This window comes from Geotrypetes seraphini, chromosome 8 (genome assembly GCF_902459505.1).
Source record: "Geotrypetes seraphini chromosome 8, aGeoSer1.1, whole genome shotgun sequence".
In the NCBI taxonomy this organism is placed as follows: domain Eukaryota; kingdom Metazoa; phylum Chordata; class Amphibia; order Gymnophiona; family Dermophiidae; genus Geotrypetes; species Geotrypetes seraphini.
The window spans coordinates 136102540-136122202 of NC_047091.1; positions in this window are offsets into that span (position 1 = coordinate 136102540).

Genomic DNA, 19663 nt, shown 5'->3' on the forward strand with positions numbered 1-19663 from the left:
CCCCTGCGGATGGCAAATAGCTGGGGTTGGGGGGGGGGGTAAAAAATGTGTGCAAAGGTCTGCAGTGCTTCTGACCTTGCGGACCTCACGGATCTGAACTGCACATCCTTAAAAATCTGAAGTCCGTGCCACTTTTAGTCTCTGGCTCTGACAGACCTCTATGACATTTTAGTCGCTGATGGATCCTAATGCTTTTCCCTCCCTTTCCTGAGACTAAAAGTGGCACAGACCTCAGGGCAAAAGTTTGCCGCTAGTCTCAGCAGAGGGAGGGAAAAGCATTAGGATCCGTCAGAGCTAAAGTGTCATAGAGGTCTGTCAGAGCCAGAAACTACAAGTGGCACGGGCCTCAGATTTTTAAGGACGTGCGGTTTTAGATCCACGAGGTCCGCGTTTTACCCCTTCCCTTTTTTTTTTTAATAGAGGTGGACCTCGCCCCAATGTCACTCTCCAACTTTAAAAGCAGTCGATGCTTATCTGTACATTATCCCACCTACTCGTATCTATGGGCTCCTTTTACATAGGTGCGTTAAGGCCTTAACGCACGGAATAGCACACGCTAAAATGCCACGTGCGCTAGCCGCTACTGCCTCCTTTTAAGCAGGTGGTAATTTTTCAGTAAAAGGCTGCATTTTAAACCAAGGTTATCTGTTATTCTGTTAAGAAGATATGCCCAGGTGAGTCCAGGGTTTGTGCAAGCATATATTGTAGGGAGACTCAAGGTGAACTTTTAGCCTTGAGCCCAAGTCTCCCCTCCCCTGAGATTCTGATTAAACTTTAACAATCCAAAGTACTTTACATTACATTACATTACATTACTGACTTCTATTCCGCCCGTACCTTGCAGTTCTGGGCGGATTACAAAAGAGACATCTGGACATTTCCAGGAGAAATTACAAGAAGATTGGTGAATTACAGTTTTGGGAATGGGATACAGCAAGGAAGATTGGGCTAGTCCAGTAGATTTACAATTTGGGGAGATGTACAAATTGGGAATAGTGCCGTTCCAGTATATATACAGTTTGGGAAGCAGTTGACATGCTTGAGGCTTTGAAGAGTAAGGATAACTGGAGAGGGGGAGAGGTTGAGGGAATTACAAGGAGGGGAATCCAGGGTTAGAGTTAAGACATCTAGATAAATATTTGGAATAGTTGGGTTTTGATTTCTTTACGAAAAGATTTGAAGTCGCTTGTTCAAATAATACTACTAATTATTTCTAGAGAGCTACTGGACACACAGGGCGCTGTACAGAGTCAGGAAAGAGACCGTCCATGCTTGAATGAGCTCACAATCTAATCAATCAAAACAGAAAAAGAAAACAGGATGGCAGGGTAGGGGTTTCAGTTAGCAAGGATGGTTAAATTACTGGCTAGGATGCTGAGCAGAGGGCAGCGGAGAGCAGGGTTAAGAGTCGAAGGCTCTCTCGAAAAGGTGGGGGTTCGGTCTAATTTTGAACAAGGGAAGAGGCATGATGCACAGACTCGGGTAGCTTGTTCCAGGCAGACGGTGCAGTGAGATAAAAGGAACACACTGGAACTGGCAGTGGAGGAGAAGGGTACAGATAAAAGCAACTTATCCGAGAAATGAGTTTCTCAGGATAAGGAGTGTGTAAGGAGAGACATGAGAGAAGAGATACCGAGGGGCTGCAGAAAGAACACATTTGTAGTTTAGTAATAGGAGTTTGAATTGTTTGCGAAGGCGGATAGGGAGCCAGTGAAGTGATTTAAGAAGAAGGATAGCATGAACGTAGCGAGGTTGGAAGAGTTTTGCACAGATTATAGCATGGGAGACCTGTTAGAAATAAACTGTAATAGTCTAAATGTAAGGTTACAAAGGTGTGGACAAGGGTCCAGGTCGTGTGCTCCAATAGGAAGGGGCAAATTTTGGAGATGAAGAGATAGAAACGACAGGCTTTTGCAGTCTGTTTGGATGTGCGCAGAAAATGAGAGGTCGAAGATGACTCCAAGATTATGAGGAGAGGAGATGGGAACGATAACAGTAGTAGCTACAGAAACGGAGAATGGAGGGAGCGGAGTGGAGAGTTTGGGAGGAAAGAGGACCAGCTCAGTCTTGGACATGCTTAGTTTCAGGTGGTAAACAACTAATAAAGGAACAGGCTACTTTAAATACCTTTTTAAACGAGTAAAGGTGCTCAGAATCCAAGATGGAAAAAAAACTTCAATTTGGGGTACAAACCCCTAAAAAGCGTTTTTTGTAGAATCAATCATTGCACCATTTTGAGTAAAAAGGTAATAGAGAGTGCTTGTTGAGAAACACTCGAGTTAAATGTCCTTAAATGTCCAATAAAGTGAATATTCTCCAACTACTATATGAATTCTATGAGTTTGAGTTCAAAAAATATATAATAATGAGAACTTATCTAAGTGGGTTCAGATAGCGTTGACCCGGCGAGGTTCTGACGCGTTTCGCCAATCCTGGCTGCTTCAGAGAACCTGCTACGCTGCTAGTGAACTGTTGCTTAAATAGTCCAAAGTCACAGGAAACGTAAAAAAGTTCTTCTGAACCAGATATAAGAAGCACCTTTAACTTTGGACTATTTAAGCAACAGTTCACTAGCAGCGTAGCAGGTTCTCTGAAGCAGCCAGGATTGGCGAAACGCGTCAGAACCTCGCCGGGTCAACGCTATCTGAACCCACTTAGATAAGTTCTCATTATTATATATTTTTTGAACTCAAACTCATAGAATTCATATAGTAGTTGGAGAATATTCACTTTATTGGACATTTAAGGACATTTAACTCGAGTGTTTCTCAACAAGCACTCTCTATTACCTTTTTACTCAAAATGGTGCAATGATTGATTCTACAAAAAACGCTTTTTAGGGGTTTGTACCCCAAATTGAAGTTTTTTTTCCATCTTGGATTCTGAGCACCTTTACTCGTTTAAAAAGGTATTTAAAGTAGCCTGTTCCTTTACTAGTTGTTTGCCTATTCAGATATTTTGGGAACAAATCTTTTTTTGAAATTTTTCCCCAGTTGTATATATTAGTTTCAGGTGGTGACAGGACATCGAGGCAGCACAGCCAGACAAACAAGAGGAGACTTTTTCTTGGGTTTTCGGTGAAACCTCAGGTGTAGAGAGGTAGATCTGGGAATCATCAGCATGTAGATACATGATGGCAGATAAAGGCCAACTGGTCCATCCAGTCTGCCATGGGAGGAAATCAGGGCAATGAGGGATGAGGTGCAGAAAGAGAAGAGAAGCATTCCTAAGACAGAATCCTGGGGTACACCAACTGCTAGCGGGATGATAGCAGAGCAGGATCCACCAGTGGTAGGAGGCAGACCAGGAGAGGACAGATTCATGGAGTAAGCAGTGATAGCAGTATCAAAAGTAAGCAGACAGAGTAAAAAGAATGAAGATTAAGTAAAGGCCCTTTGATCTGGCTAGGAACAGGTCACTGCAGACTTTGGTAAGGGCGGTCTCTGTGGAGTGTAGGGGGCGAAAGCTAGACTACAGAGGATCAAGAATCATCTAAATGAAAAGTCATGGCAGCGATGGAGGACAGCCTTTTAGAATGTAAGTTTTTGATGCTCCTTTAAATCTTGGAAAGAAAGTTTCAGCTCCAATAGAGAGAAGAGGCTGTGGATATAAAGTATTTCCACCACCACTAACTTCAGGAGAATACCAGGACAAACCCTAAAACACTTCCTAAATGTTCTTGTAGCTGAATTTCTAATTGCATCATCTTTTCTCTCTTATTTTAATTCACAATTATTAAATATATTACAAATTACTGTAAGCTGAGACAGCTGTGGAAAGTGACTCTTAGAAAGCCCCAGAGTGTTCAGTCTTTCAGGGATTTTGTCTTATTTTCCTAAAGTAGGTTTGTAACATAGAATGAGGTGTACTTTTGATGAAAATAAAGAAAGAGAGAGACTTCTGAAGTCATCAATCACATTAAATTGCAGCACTCTGGTTTTTTTTGCCTATATGATAAAGGAATGCAATTTTCTTGGCAAAAAAAAAAAATAAAAAAAAAAATATATATATATACATACATACACGATATAGCTATTTTGAAAAGTTTCAAATGATTTTTTCCTGTACTGGGCTCCATGAACACTACCCCCCATTTTACTAAACCGCGATAGCGTTTTTTAGCGCAGGGAACTGCGCTGAATGCTCTGCGCTGCTCCCAATGCTCATAGGAACTCTTTGAGTGTCGGGACCAGCGCGGAGCATTCAGCTCCCTGCACTAACTGCTATTGCGCTTTAGTAAAAGGGGGGGGGGTGTTTAAATCATCATTAAATAGAGACACTGGCTTTCCAAAGCTAAATTCTTTCATTATTCCCCCTATATTTATTATATTTACCCAAAGTTCTTCCTTATCTGTTTTGTATACAAATAATGAGAACACTTCTAAATGCTGGGCAAACAAAAATGTTATTAATAGCCAAACAAATGCCCAGTTTGCTTTATGATCTAAAATATTTGTTTTGTTTGTGATTTGTTGGGTATATAATGGTAGTAGTAGTAGTAGAAGTATTGCCAGCTTTAAATGTCACATGCATACAGTCACCTTGACACACATTGAGAGCACTTTCATGTGTCCCTCTGTCAGTGTCTGGTGCTGGAGTCAGTGACAAAGAGCAGCATGAGTCTGATGGTTTTTCACACAGCCATTCATTGTACCTTCAGGAAGAACTTGGGGTGATTTTATAAAGGATTATTTCGAGCAAATACAGTATTTATTTGGATTTGCCAATATTTGCATGTAAAAAAGTTTTTGTTATAAATCCCCCTTCACATTAAGGACCCCTTTTATTAAGCTGCAGCAACAAGTGGCCTTAGCGTGCTCTTGCATCTGTTTTCCCCCAAAAGCTAAGGCCATTTTTACTGCAGCAGCACAAATGGCCTTATTCTGTTTTCTGTATTGATGACCATGTGCTAATGTTCAAGCAGAAAAAAAGTGAGGACGAAAGGATGGTGGGAGCGATGACGCAAAAGAGATACGTCATGCACCATGACTAATGTAGTGCATATAATCCAATGTTCCTGCGAGAAGATCTATGTAAGGCGAACTTATGCTCTGTAAGCCACACCTTAATAGACCTTTGCAGGGCCACATTTGGGCTTTGTAGGTACTTGGAGGGCCGCAGAAAAAAAGTTAATGTCTTATTAAAGAAATGACAATTTTGCATGAGATAAAACTCTTTATTGTTTATAAATCTTCCCCCCTCCCCTGAAGGCCTGCATGTTCCCCCCTTCTTTGCAGCATCCTCCAGCTTCTCCCCTGGCCTCCCGGTCTTAGTTTCAGCTATTTACTGCAGCCTGCAGAGAGGATCACCGATGCTGTAGTGTTCCTTGCAGGCTGGCATCGGCCTCTGCAGCACATTCCCTCTGCCGCGGTCCCGCCCCTCCTCTGATGTCAGGGGAAGGATCGCGGCAGGGGGAATATGCTGCTGGGGACGACAGCAGCCTACAAAGATCGCTACAGCACCGGCGATCCTCTCTGCAGGCTGCGGTAATTATCTGAAGGTAAGAGCGGGAGGCCAGGGGGGAAGCTGGAAGACACTGCAAAGAGCGGGCAGCACTAGTACAGACAGCACTAGTATAGACTGCGGGCCGCAAAATAATACCTGGCGGGCCGCATGTGGCCCCTGGTCCACGAGTTTGAGACCACTGGTCTAGGGTAAATACTAGCACCGATACCGCACTAATTGTGAACCATTGGAAAAAGATGGGTCACACAATAAGTGGAGAATCATTGAAACAATACAAATTGGGAGGGAGGGCGGCAATTATAAACAAAGCGTTAAATATAAAAGAACAAAAATTGATTTTTTTATTTCAATTCATTAGCCTAGGAGGGCCTCAACGAAGAAATTGACTTGATGTCTTTGATATAATAACTGCCTTCATTTCTATTCTTGGAGTACATTTGAGTTAGAATTTTTATATTCCCTATACCAGTGTTTTTCAACCTTTTTACACCCGTGGACCGGCAGAAATAAAATAATTATTTTGTGGACCGACAAACTACTAAGACTGAAATTAAAAAAACACATTTTTGCCCTGTCTCCGCAAGCTCAGTCCCCACAAACTATCTGATCCCATCCACACAAGCCTCAGTTATGATTTTATATTGAACGTATTTTATTAAAGTATAAAAAGAAACAATATTTTGTACAATTGTCATTTTATAAATAAAAATATGCAGAGCAAGGACCAACAAAACCCCTGTCTCCCCTCCCCTTCACATATATCAGGAAGGGGTAAAACGCGGACCTCACGGATCTAAACCCGCACATTCTTAAAAATCTGAGGTCCGTGCCACTTGTAGTTAGTTTCTGACTCTGACAGACCTCGATGACAATTTAGCTCTGACAGATCCATCTCAGCATAGGGAGGGAAAAGTATTAGGATCCGTCAGAGCTAAAATGTCTTTCCTGCGCTCGAGGAACCAGAGGCTTGCCAGAATAAGTAATCAGTCAGTGTAAGTTATTCAGGGATGGGAAGACAGATCACCAGAAATAGGTGTATCTGCTACAATGTCTGAGGATATTTCAATTAAAAGCCGCAGAACTGTTTGGGCTAATTCATTCCTGCCAATGTCCCATCCCCACAACGGTAGTCTCTGGCTCTGACAGACCTTGATGACAATTTAGCTCTGACAGATCCTAATACTTTACCCTCCCTATGCTGAGACGGATCCGTCAGAGCTAAATTGTCACCGAGGCCTGTCAGAGCCAGAAACTAACTACAAGTGGCAGAGACCTCAGATTTTTAAGGACGTGTGGGTCTAGATCCGCAAGGTCTGTGAGGTCCGCGTTTTACCCCTTCCCACATATATCCCCTCTGCTATTAAGAAAACTGAACAAGCCAAGTTATTACAGAATGCTACACAGAAATATCATGCTAACAGAATACTGCAGTCACACATGACATGAATAGCGTTAGGGGAGTGCCCCCTGGTCAGAGAGAGCCCTAAGCCAACTAGAAGCTAAAGAAGCACTGCCTGGGCTTTGCAGTCCCCAGTTATGTCTCTAGCAGGATATATATTTCAAATCTGATATATTCTAATAACAAAATAGAAATAAAATTATTTTTTTCTACCTTTTGTGGTCTCTGCTTTCATCTTCTTTTCACTCTTTTCTTTCCAGCGTCTGCCCTGTTTCTTCAATCCAGCATCTGCCCATTCCATCCACTGTCTGCCCTCTCCCCCTTCCATATGTATCTGACTTCTTTCTATGCCCTTCTCCCCTTTCCATCCAGCCTGTGCCTCCTCTCTCCTTTTTACATCATTCATTCCAGCTTCACTGCTTTCTTCATTTTTATCTCTCCTACACCAGATCTAGCATCTTTATCCCTCTCTCATTTCTCTGCTGACCCCCTTTCCAACATCAATCTCTCTCTACTTTCTTATTCCTCTGTCTCTCCCCTTTCCCTCATCTGATCTCTCCATTTCACTTTGATCCCTGACCCCCTTCCCCTCCTGTAATCTCCCTGCCAGCTGTTTCCTTCCTTTTTTCCTTCTCCCTTCCCTCCTCCCCCCTGTCCAACATTAACTCTCTTCCTATCCCTTTCCCTCCTCCCCTCCCAGTAGCATTTCTCCTTCTAACTCCCTCCAGGTCCAATAGCAGCTCTCCCTTTATCCAGCAGCTTCCCAGCCTCCAACATTGGCTTCCTCTCCTTCCAGCAGCTCTCAGTACTTGCCTGCAGCAGTGATTTACTTAGGCAGCCTTGGGTCCGTTGCCACCTCTGAGGAAAGGGGAAGTTGCCTAAGTGAATCACTGCCCTGGCAAGTACGAGAGTTGCTGGGAGGGGAGACAGCCACTGTCGAAGCCTCCTCATGATCTTGTTCCCACATGCCCTGCACATTCACGGCCCCCCCCCAGCCAGTGTTGCACCGCAGGCCCTGCCACCCAAGATGAGCCAGAGGCCCCTACCTGCCATATCCCGCACATGGGCAGACTCTCAGCACAGACGCTGCCGATGGCCCCAATTCACACGCTGACCCACCCCATGCACGCTGACCATCTCCCTTCTACCTGCACCTGCAGCTCTCTCCCTTCCATCTGCACCTTCCCCGCGGCCCTCTTCGGCGACTTGGCAGGGGCAGAAATCAAGACAGGTTGCCGACGTTGGGACCTTCCCTCTCTGAGTCCTGCCTATTTTGTTTCAACTTCCTGTTTCCTCATAGACGAAACTCACAGAGGGAATGCCCAACGTCGGCAGCCTGTCTTGATCGCCCGAGGCTGGGAGGACCAGCAGATTTCCACCAACACCACCGGGGCAGGAAATTTAACCGCGTCGATCTCGCCGGCCCTGTGCGGACCGGCAGGAATTTTCTGCGGACCGGCGGTTGAAGAACAGTGCCCTATACTATCACTTTCCCAGTAAGTTCAGCCTATTATGGGAAGAAGCGATATGGATCGCTCTGAAAAGAGAAGATGGAACTTCTATCTACGTGGGTGTAGTCTACAGACCTCCAACTCAATTGCAGCAAACTGATAAAGATCTGATTGTGGATATCCAAAAGTTTGGAAAGAAAGAGGAGGTGCTGCTGTTGGGAGATTTCAACCTGCTGGATGTGGACTGGAAAGTTCCGTCTGTGGAAACAGAAAGAAGTAGGGAGATTGTGGATGCCTTTCATGAGGCTCTGCTCAGACATATGGTGATGGAACCCATGAGGGAAAAAGCGATATTGGATTTGGTCCTCACAAATGAGGAGAGTATCTGTAATGTTCGAGTGGGTGCTCACCTGGGAAGTAGTGATCATCAAATGGTTTGGTTTGATATAATGGCTAAAGTGGAGAGCGGCCACGCAATACTTAAAAGTCCTATATTTCAAATGTACGTACTTTAATAAAATGGGAGAGTACCTGAAGAAAGAGCTGTTAGGATGGGAGGACATAAGAGAAGTGGAAAAACAGTGGTCTAAGCTGAAAGGAGCAATAAAAATGGCTACGGACCTTTATGTGAGGAAAATAAATAAAAACAAGAGAAAAAAGAAACCAATATGGTTCTCCAAAATAGTGGTGGAAAAAATAAAGGCAAAAGAGTCGGCGTTCCTGAAATATAAAAAACCCCCAAGAAGCGGAGTATAGAAAGGACTACCAGGTGAAATTGAAAGAAGCCAAGAGAGAGATACATCTGGCGAAAGCGCAGGTGGAAGAGCAAATGGCTACAAATGTAAAAAAGGGAGACAAAAATTTTTTAAGATATATTAGTGAAAGGAGGAAGATAAAAAATGGAATTGCTAAACTAAAAGATGCTGGGAACAAATATGTGGAGAGTGATGAGGAAAAAGCAAGCATGTTAAACAAATACGTCTGCTCTGTGTTCACAGAAGAAAATCCCAAAGAAGGACCGAGTTTCTCTGGCAAAGTTACACGAGAAAATGGAGTAGATTCTGCACTGTTCACAGAGGAAAGTATTTATGAACAACTTGAAAAACTGAAGGTGGACAAAGCGATGGGACCGGACGGGATCCATCCCAGGATATTGAGGGAGCTCAGAGAGATTCTGGTGGGTCCTATTAAAGACTTGTTCAACAAATCCCCAGTGGTTCCTGGGGATTGGAGAAGAGTGGATGTGGTCCCTATTCACCAAAGTGGTCACAGAGATGAAGCGGGAACCTACAGGCCGGTAAGCCCCACTTCGGTTGTTGGAAAAATAATGGAAGTGTTGCTGAAAGAAAGGATAGTGAACTTCATAGAATCTAATGGGTTACAGGATCCAAGGCACCATGGCTTTACTAAAGGTAAATCATGCCAAACAAACCTGATTTAATTTTTTGATTGGGTGACCAGAGAACTGGATCAAGGACATATGCTAGATGTCATTTACTTAGATTTCAGCAAAGCCTTTGACATGGTTCCTCATAGGAGGCTCTTGAACAAACATTGGTTGCCTTTTGAGGCAAGAATTCTGTTTAAATTTGGATGTATCTGTTTCAAGACATTATTTGGCTTAGCACCTGAATATCTTTCCTCTCAGTTTAAAGTATACAATTCTAACAGGAATACTTGAAATAACAACATGTTTATGTATCCATCTTTAAAATCTGTTCGATATAAGAGATTTCATGAATGAACGTTTGCTTCTAGGCAGGGAAAATGAACGCTTGGTTGAGAGCTCTCTTATTCCTTTAGCCGAATCTTATTACTCTTTTAGGAAGATATTAAAAACTAAATTATTTGAAAAAATGTGAAACTTGATGAACTTTTTAACTATTTGTATCCTTCACTGAATGTACTGCATTCATTCTTATGTAAATTTGCCGGGTTTTTCAATTGTCTGTATACATCACTGAATGTTCAGTGTTCTTTTTATGTAAACCGCTCAGAACTTATGGCAGAGCGGTATATAAGAATAAATTTTATTATTATTATATCTATTCCTCTCAATGGGTTATACTCCCTCACTGACACTACTACAATTATACAACTGGACAGCAGAGGGTGCTAGCTTAAGTGTAAGCTACCTTAGGAGAGGTAGAATAATCCTGCTGAGTCAGGGGGTGGGACTCAGGAATGGAGGGGCTCATATGTCCTAAAGTGGAGTCAGTCAGAGAAGTCCCAAAGCAAGAGACTTTCCAGAGAAAGGCCAAAGACAAGAGGTCTCCAGAAGGAGAGTTCTTCCTTAGCTGTGGGCTGAGAAAAACCCTGGGAAGCAGAGTGACCTTCAAGTAATTATGAGAAAGACTGGAAATGTGAGAAGTCTGTTATTTATTTAAAGGCTTGATTTAAGTATGAAAGGCTGAAGGTAAGCCTGTGTGTACAGCTGGATCTTCCCTAGCTGTAAATTGAGGAGAAGCCCGGGGAAGCAGGACTGGAGAAAGACTGTTGCATTATACTGTAAGACTTTGCCTTTGAACAAAGAAAAGATTTTGCCCTTCCCTGAGCCTGTAAAATAACAAGACTAAGGTTTGTGAACCAATAAAAAGTTTGTTGTACTTTCAAGTGTGTCTGACTGTGTGTGCACAGGTTTTAAGGCTGCTTGGTATCTTACATCAGTGTTTCTCAACTCGGTCCTGGAGTACTCCCTTGCCAGTCAGGTTTTCAAGCTATTCACAATGAATATGCATGAAAGAAATTTGCATATAATGGAGGCAGTGTATGCAAATCAAGTTTATGCAAATTCAATGTGGATATTGTGAAAATCTGACTGGCAAGGGGGTACTCCAGGACTGAGTTGAGAAACACTGTCTTAAATGATATCTACATAAGTTATTTAAATTCATGCAAATTATTACTTTGTTGACCATTATTACAAATGTTAGAGCTCCTTTTACTAAGCCGTGTTAGGGCTTTAACGTGCGGAATAGCGCGCGCTAAATTGCCATGCCCATGCTGGCGTTAGTTCTAGCCACGTAGCACGGGTGTAGCGTGCCCTAAAATGCTGCGTGCGCTAAAACTGTTAATGCAGCTTAGTAAAAGGAGCCCTTAGTGTTAAATGTCAGAAGTCTTGCTAAAGCAAGTCTAGATTTACCAAAGTGCTCTACCATGCTAGTAGGCTTTTAATACACATTATGAGTAAATATGGCTCACTACCCTTATATTCAGTGCAGAGCACCATTTACAAAATACAGCTTAGCACAGATCATCCTAGCACCTAACTTTGGATGCCATTTATTAAATCTACCCCACAGTATCTTCACAACGATGTTATTCTAGTGTCAGATGGGTATTTTTAGGGATTGGTTATTCTTACTCCTTTTTGATTATTTTGTAGTAAACGTTCCCCCTGCTTTGTTTCCTGGGATTGATTACTCTTTCTCCTGTTTGATCATTATGCTGGGGTCAATTTGGGGTTTTGGTTATTTTGTTTCCTGTTTGAATATGTTGGGGTAAATTTCCCTGATGTTTTATCTTCTTTTTCTTTTCTTTTTTTCTGGGGTTTGGTTATTCTCTCTTTTGTTTGGTTATGGTGGGATAAATTTGCCTGATGCTTTATTTTGCTCTTCAGTTTTCTTCCTGGGTATTGGTCAGCCTCACTTCCAACATAGTGGACTTTGCAAGCACTAGATGGTGAACATTTTTCTTTAGATCACTATTTTTTTCCTTTTTCTTTTTGTCAATTGATTGTGTCCTTTTTCGTACAAGATTTTTTTTATCTCATTATTTGTAAAATTCTAAATATATAATAAAAATGTTGAAAAATATTAGTTATTCTGTAGGTATGGAGAAATGCTTTCAGGAAATGCATCACTTTAGCAATGACCTAGTCTTCAAAAAGTGTAAATTTCAAAAAAAGCCCAAAAATGTAAGGAATGAGAAGAGTCCATTCAACCCAATCTATTCAGCTTTCAGTAAATATAATACAGGTCAATGGATCAAGTATATGAGACCACCAAATGGATTCCTTATAAGAGGGTTGTCTTGCAACAGCTAAAAAGCTCTCACATTACTTAATGTCCCATGAATCAAGAGTGACACAGGAATCCTTCCTTTTATCATGCTAATGATAATTTCTTCACTGAGAACCTTCCTCACCCTACACACCACAAAGATTTTCTGTTCTTGAAACAGGAATGTATCCCATAAATTGTTTTAATTGCTGTATGCTATACGCAGGGCATATACAGACTGCAACAAGGTCAAAAGTTGAAAATAATGTAACATGTCAGTTCACTCATGCCTTTCTGTGGGCAAAATCACACTCAAAAGTCTATATCGCAAAGAATATAACTGTATCAGACATCACAAAAGAACATAATACAATACTCCCCCGAAATTCGCGGGGGTTACATTCCAGGAGCACCCGTGAACTTCTAAAACCGTGACTATTGGATGCGGGGATCAGAGGCGGAAGAGGACAGCAGGGGCGGCGGCTCGTCACTTTGCTGCTTTTTTTTTTTTAAACTTGGATCTCGCCGGAGGTGCCGAGGACTTCTGCCCGTCAGCAGCTGGCTGCCGATCTGCTCTGCCTCCTGCCGTCTTGTGCTTTCGGGACTTTCTCTGGAGTCATTGTAGTCTAAAAACACCCATGGGAAAAATCCGCAAATGACTTGAACCTGCGAATTCGGAACCGCAAATTCGCAGGGGTATACTGTACAATAATCATAAACATTTAATAGCAATAAAAATTCCTATGGGAGCTTGATCCTGCTTCCAGTCTTGCTAGAGCAGGCTATACTACACATAGAGAGCAGAACAGAGTGAACCATTGGAACCAGGGTCTGCCCGATATTTCACTCATAAGAACATAAGAATAGCCTTACTGAGTCAGACCAATGGTCCATCAAGCCCAGTAGCCCATTTTCACGGTGGCCAATTCAGGTCACTAGTATCTGACCAAAACCCAAGGAGTAGCAATATTTCATGCTATTGATACAGGGCAAGCAGTGGCTTCCCCTGTGTCTTTCTCAATACAGACCATGCACTTTTCCTCCAGGAACTTGTCCAAACCTTTCTTAAAACCAACTAAGCTATCTGCTCTTACCACATCCTCTGACAATGTGTTCCAGAGCTTAACTATTCTATGAGGGAAATTTTTTTTCCTCCAATTGGTTTTAAATGTATTTCCCTGTAACTTCATCGAGTATCCCCTAGTCTTTGTAATTTTTGATGGAGTGAAAAATCGATCCACTTGTACCCGTTCTACTCCACTCAGGATTTTGTAGACTTCAATCATATCTCCCCTCAGCTGTCTCTTTTCCAAGCTGAAGAGCCCTAACTGTTTTAATCTTTCCTCATACGAGAGGAGTTCCATCCCCTTTACCATCTTGGTCGCTCTTCTTTGAACCTTTTTATAACTCCGCTATATCTTTCACTATAAAGCCAGCGATCATCTTAACGATCATTGCTCGCTCTCTGACTGGTGGGTCCTTTCCTCTGCCACATCCTGCCACTCTGATGCAACATCCTATGAATGGGACAATACAGAAGAAAGGCCCCACCAGCCAGAGATGCAGCTGCAAGGGTTGGGAGGTTTGATACCTACTTAGTTCTGTGGTGTGGTAATCAGGTTAGTTCATTTGTAAAGGTAATAAATAGAAATAAAACAAAACAGAAAAGAAAAGAAAAAAAAGAAGATAAGATGGTACCTTTTATTGGACTAATTTAATACAGTTTTGATTAGCTTACAATGTGAGTTAATATCTGAGGTAATAGTGAGCTTTCCTGATTTTAGCCCACTGCTCTACCCTTATGCAACTCCTCCACTCCAGGGGGAGCAAAAACACCTTTTTGGTTGGCCTCACCCCTAAGGTGCCTAGTTGCTGATGCTGTGTCGCTCCATGGTGCGACCTCATCTGGAGTATTGCGTTCAATTCTGGTCTCCAAGAGGAGGAAACACACTCCAAAGCATACTTATTTTGAACCTCTAGATAGATATAGATATAAAAAAGCAACAGTTTCACTGGAAGAAGGAAGGGGTGGGTTGTGAGAAACAGAGAGAGATGGATGGGTGATAAGAGGGGTGACAAAGTAGTATAATTTTATGGTTCATAATGTGATAGAAAACCTAGATCTTTGTTGTCTGGTAGGAAATATTTTGACACTCACCAGACAGGACTTAACAAAGATCTGGGTTTTCTATCACATTATAAACCATAAAATTATACTTTTTTGTTGTCATCTTATCATTCACCTGTCTCTCGCTGTCTCTCCCCCACTTCAGTTCTCCCTGCTTCTCAACTTACCCACCTCCACCCTCCAGTAAAGAAGTACAGGGGGTCATGGCGATGTAAGACTGTCATTGGAATGCTTTTATGTTTCATTTATATATTCTGATATTTGTCAACATTTGTTTATTTCTTATCTGAAGAAAGCATTACCTTTGAAAGCTAATCAAAACTGTATGGTCAAATATATTTTATTGAGCAATCAAGAAAACAACAGAGGAACACAAAAAGTACAAAACCAGCTCAAAGGTTTGAAATATCCCCCACAAGAACCCCCCCAACCCCAACCAAAACACCCCCTCCCCCCCATTCCCACCCCTGGGTCCTCCTTCTCCTGTAAAGCTGGGGAATAGTCCTGGAACAGGTGGACTGGCGTTCCCTCATAGGTGAGCGTGTTACGATTTTTCCTATAGGTGCGCATCAATTCCGCCTTATGCGCGGAATTGAGGACCTTAAAGATAGTGACCCGTGCTTGTGTATAGTCCTCAGTTCGCCTGCCCAGGCGGTGAGCACATTCCAGCCGTAGGGGTCCCATCCCAGCAGGGAGAGGCAATGCTGCCTGAAGCCAGGACTCCAGTACAGGGAGCAAGCGGGAGTCAGCAACCGCCTCAGGCAATCCTATCAGACGCAAATTATCGCGTCTGGAGCGGTTCTCCAGGTCTTCAATTTTTGCTTCTTGGCGCCGAAGTTGATCAGTAAGGGAGGCAAGATCCGCAGCTGAAACAGTGTGGGCCTCCTCCACGTGGGTAACACGGGTCTCCAGCTCTCCTGTACGACGGGTCGTGTCCGTTAAGAGAGATTCAAAGGAGGAGAGCTGGGCAGAAAGCTGATCAAAGTGATCATCTAGAGCTCGCACCACTGAAGCCGACAGCGCTTATATGTGTGCTGCCGATAAGGGGAGCAGGGAACCTGCCTCGGACGCCGCCACCATCTTGGCATCAGCCCGTGAAGTTCTCACCTCCCGATCCTTAGAAGCACGACTCCCCTTCCCACTCATAACCGGGCTAGCAGAAGGAGGAAAGCGGTCCATGCAGCAGCAATGCAAAAGTCCGACGGGAAAATCAGATTCAAAGGTAGGTTAGGTGCAGAGGGACTCGGGCCCCGGAGCACGAGCAAAGCACGTCTTGCTCGGCTCAGCACATCACATGACTCGTCGTTAATCAAAACTGTATTAAATTAGTCCAATAAAAGGTACCATCTTATCTTCTTTTTTTCTTTTCTTTTCTGTTTTGTTTTATTTCTATTTATTACCTTTACAAATGAACTAACCTGATTACCACACCACAGAACTAAGTAAGTATCAAACCTCCCAACCCTTGCAGCTGCATCTCTGGCTGGTGGGGCCTTTCTTCTGTCATGTCCCATCCACAGGATGTTGCATCAGAGTGGCAGGATGTGGCAGAGGAAAGGACCCACCAGTCAGAGAGAGAGCAATGATCGTTAAGATGATTGCTGACTTTATAGTGCACAGTGAATATGCGTGAAATGGATTTGCATAGAATGGAAGCAGATTATCTCATGCATATTCATTGGTATACCAATTATAAATGTAGTTTAGGGTAAATATAATCTTATTTCACTTTAAGTAATAAATACAGTATCATAAATGAAGTTACTATATTTTTTTAATGTATTATTTCAAATTTATTAATTTTATAAGAAAAACAATTTATCATACACTTCCTTTACAATAAAATTTCATTACCATCTATGAACACCCCCTGTGACATGCTTACTCCTTCATATTCCCCCTCTTTTACTAAGGTGCACTAGCTGATTTAGTGCATGCTAAACGCTAATGTGTCCATAGAATATCATGGATACATTAGCATTTATCGTGTGCTAAATCAGCTAGCGCGCCTTAGTAAAAGGACCCCATTGTTATTTACTTCATTCAAAAAATAGTCCATAAAAAGCTTTTTTTTTCTTCAAATTATTTCCCAAGTTATGATACAATATATCTTTGCTGTATTTCATATAAAATACAAAGTTCACTCTTCAACTGAAATCCTTGATAATGCGTGACTGCCTGTCCAGTCTCTTGTTATTATTAATTCAGCTCTACTTCAGCTGTTGTTCACCTCTCGTCATCCTCAGGAGCTGAGCTAAATTGTGGGTTGCTCAGACTTGGCTAAATGCCTTGTTTTCTTATCACATGCATATCGACAGTTAGTCTTCCGGGTGAACGGATTACCTATCTTGACTAACTGTTGATACTAGAGGTCTGCATGAGAATAGGGATCATGGGAATCCTGCAGGTCCCCCACTTGGGATCCCCCTGAAATCAACGGGACTCCCATGGGGACCCTCCCAGGCCTATGGGACTCCCACAGGGACCCCCTCCAAGGCTCACGTGACTCCCATGGGGCTGGAACTGGGGTTCCCATTCCGAGGCCTGCCTAATGTTGATCCAGTTGAAATTTTCAAGATGAGAGCGGTCCAGGTCTGGCGCCGTGGCAGGAACAGCCATGCTGAGCAGTGAGCTCAGCACATAGGCTTTCAATGTGCCTACATGCTGAGCTCACTGCGTTGCTGCTGATTGGACGGGCGGTGTCACGTGCAAGGCTAGAGCAGGAAGTCAGCTTATATTTAGTGAGCCGCCCACGTCCTATTTCAGATTACCAGTACCTCTATATCTTAGTTTCCACCGGTCCTCTAGCTTTCAATTTCCATCTTGGCATCTTGTTTTTCTTTTTAGCTTCACATTGAATGGAGTGTTGTTTAATCAGGTATATCCTTTTTATTTTGCCCCGATATCTTGTTTTACTCTCTGCTCTGGTTAACTCTTCTCTTTCCATTTGCTACCGGCACTTCTCTATTTTGGTCATATTTGTTGCTTCAGTTATTTTGGTTTGTCCCAGTGTCTAGTTTTCATTTTTTTCAGTACTGGCATCATCGTCTATTCTGTCTTATTCACTACTGTAGCTGGTTTCATTGCCTTTCCTTCTGTTTAGTGCATATTTCACACTTTCATTTTGAGTGTTACCCCGTGGCTTTACTTTGGTTTCTCATTACATTTTAGTCTGGTTTATATACAATTGCACATGTTTTTATTTTCTCAATTGGCTTTTCTATGCTTCATCATCATTTTGTCTGGCTTATTTAATTTTACATTATTATTTTAGAATGATTGTATATACATTATTTTATCTGTTCTTTAGCTGAAAATATCCATTTCTTGGTTTTATACCTGATGATGGCTTTTATATGGGATTTTGCTGTGTGTTTTTTAAACTATAGAATCCAGTCTTTTTTACAATACTTATTTAAGTTGTGTTCTAGGTTTTTGCTTGACTTGTTCCCCTTGATCCATATATTAGGCCTTTTTTACTCTATGCTGCTTTTATGGGGGCAGGTAACTTTTATGAGGACGGGTGGGGATGGAGGGGATTCCTTGCAGGGACGGGTGGGATTTTGGCAGGGCAGGTGGGGACGGGTGGGATTTCTGTCCCAGCGCAAATCTCTAATCTGAACAACTCTGAGGATGCCGTGAGGTTAACAACAGCTGATGTAGAGCTGAACTAATAACAACAAGGGACCAGACAGGCAGTCACACATTATCAAGGATTTCAATTGAAAAATTAACTTTGTATTTAATATGAAATAAAGCAAAGATACATTGTATCATAACAGAGACTTGGGAAATAATTTGAAAAAAAAAAGCAAGCTTTTTATGGACTATTTTTTGAATGAAGTAAATAACAATATGAAGGAGTAAGCATGTCACAGGGAGTGTTCATAGATGGTAATGAAATTTTATTGTTAAAAAAGTGTGTGATAAATTGTTTTTCTTATATTATAAAATTAATAAATTTGAAATAATAATACATTTAAAAAATATATAATAACTTGATTTATGATAATGCATATTCATTGAGGACATTCTGAAAACCTGACTGCCTAGGTGTGTCCCAAGGACTGAGTTTTAGACAATCTAACCCAGGGGTGGGTAACCACAGTCCTCAAGGCCACAACCCAGGCCAGATTACAAGATTTCCACAATGAATATATCCGAGATTGATTTGCATGTACTGCTTACATTGTATACAAATAGATCTCGGGCGTATTCATTATAGAAATCTTGAAAACCTTACTGGGTTGTGGCTGCCCTCCCCTGACTTAATTATTCCTGAGTTAATCCTAAAGTAACAACATTAGAAGCAGTGTCTGAGGTCCTTATTTTCAAAGCTATGTTTTAGAGGAGTGGATGGAGAAAAGAGTACTAGACCAGACTTTCCACAGTACAGCAGCACATCATTCCTTAACATGCAAAACTACTGTATAATTGTAGAAGATAGTTTTACATTCTACTGCTTACTTTCCTTAGTTTACTTTTTTGCTTCTCTTTTCCCCTTTACTGTCTTTCATTCATTTTCTGAAAAAAGCGTGCAGGGGCATAATAAAAAAAAAAACGTCTAAGTCCCTTTTTGGCCTAAGTCCTTAAATGTTCAAAGCAGAAGCAGGAAAAGTGTCCATAACCAAAACAAACGTCCTTGTTTTGATTATGGCCTGCCTCTACTAAACACCCAGATCACCACTATGTCTACAAGTACACCCCCACGACGTCTACACTTTTTGGCCATAATGAACCAAAAAAACGCCTAAGCCCCAAACGTCCAACAGAAGGGCTTTTAGGTGAAGGAGGAGCCAGGTTGGGCCCATGTGCCTAAGGCCCCGCCCACAGGAGGGGGGCCTAAGGCTCCCGGGCCTATTCTGATTTGCCCAGGTGCCACAGGCCCCACCTGTGGGCGGGGTTTCTGCCACCTGGGCCAATCCGGCTCCATTCTGGACCCGGCTGGCCTGCTGGACGGGCAGGCTTGGCACCCGTCTGTCTGGCCAACTAAACAGGTACGAGAAAGGGGGGTGGGGGGGGGTCGCGGGTCGGCGGGGGGGGGGGGCGATCGGGGGTTCTGGGGGGGCGGTCGTTGGGGGGAGGGGGGTTGTGTCGAGGGCAGGAGGGCCTGGGATCCCTCCTGCCTGTATTTTAGAGGGGGGTAGGGGGTCGCCAGGGCCAAGAGGGCTTGGGCTCTCTCCTGGCCCAAACCAGAGGGGGGGTCGCCGGGGCTAGG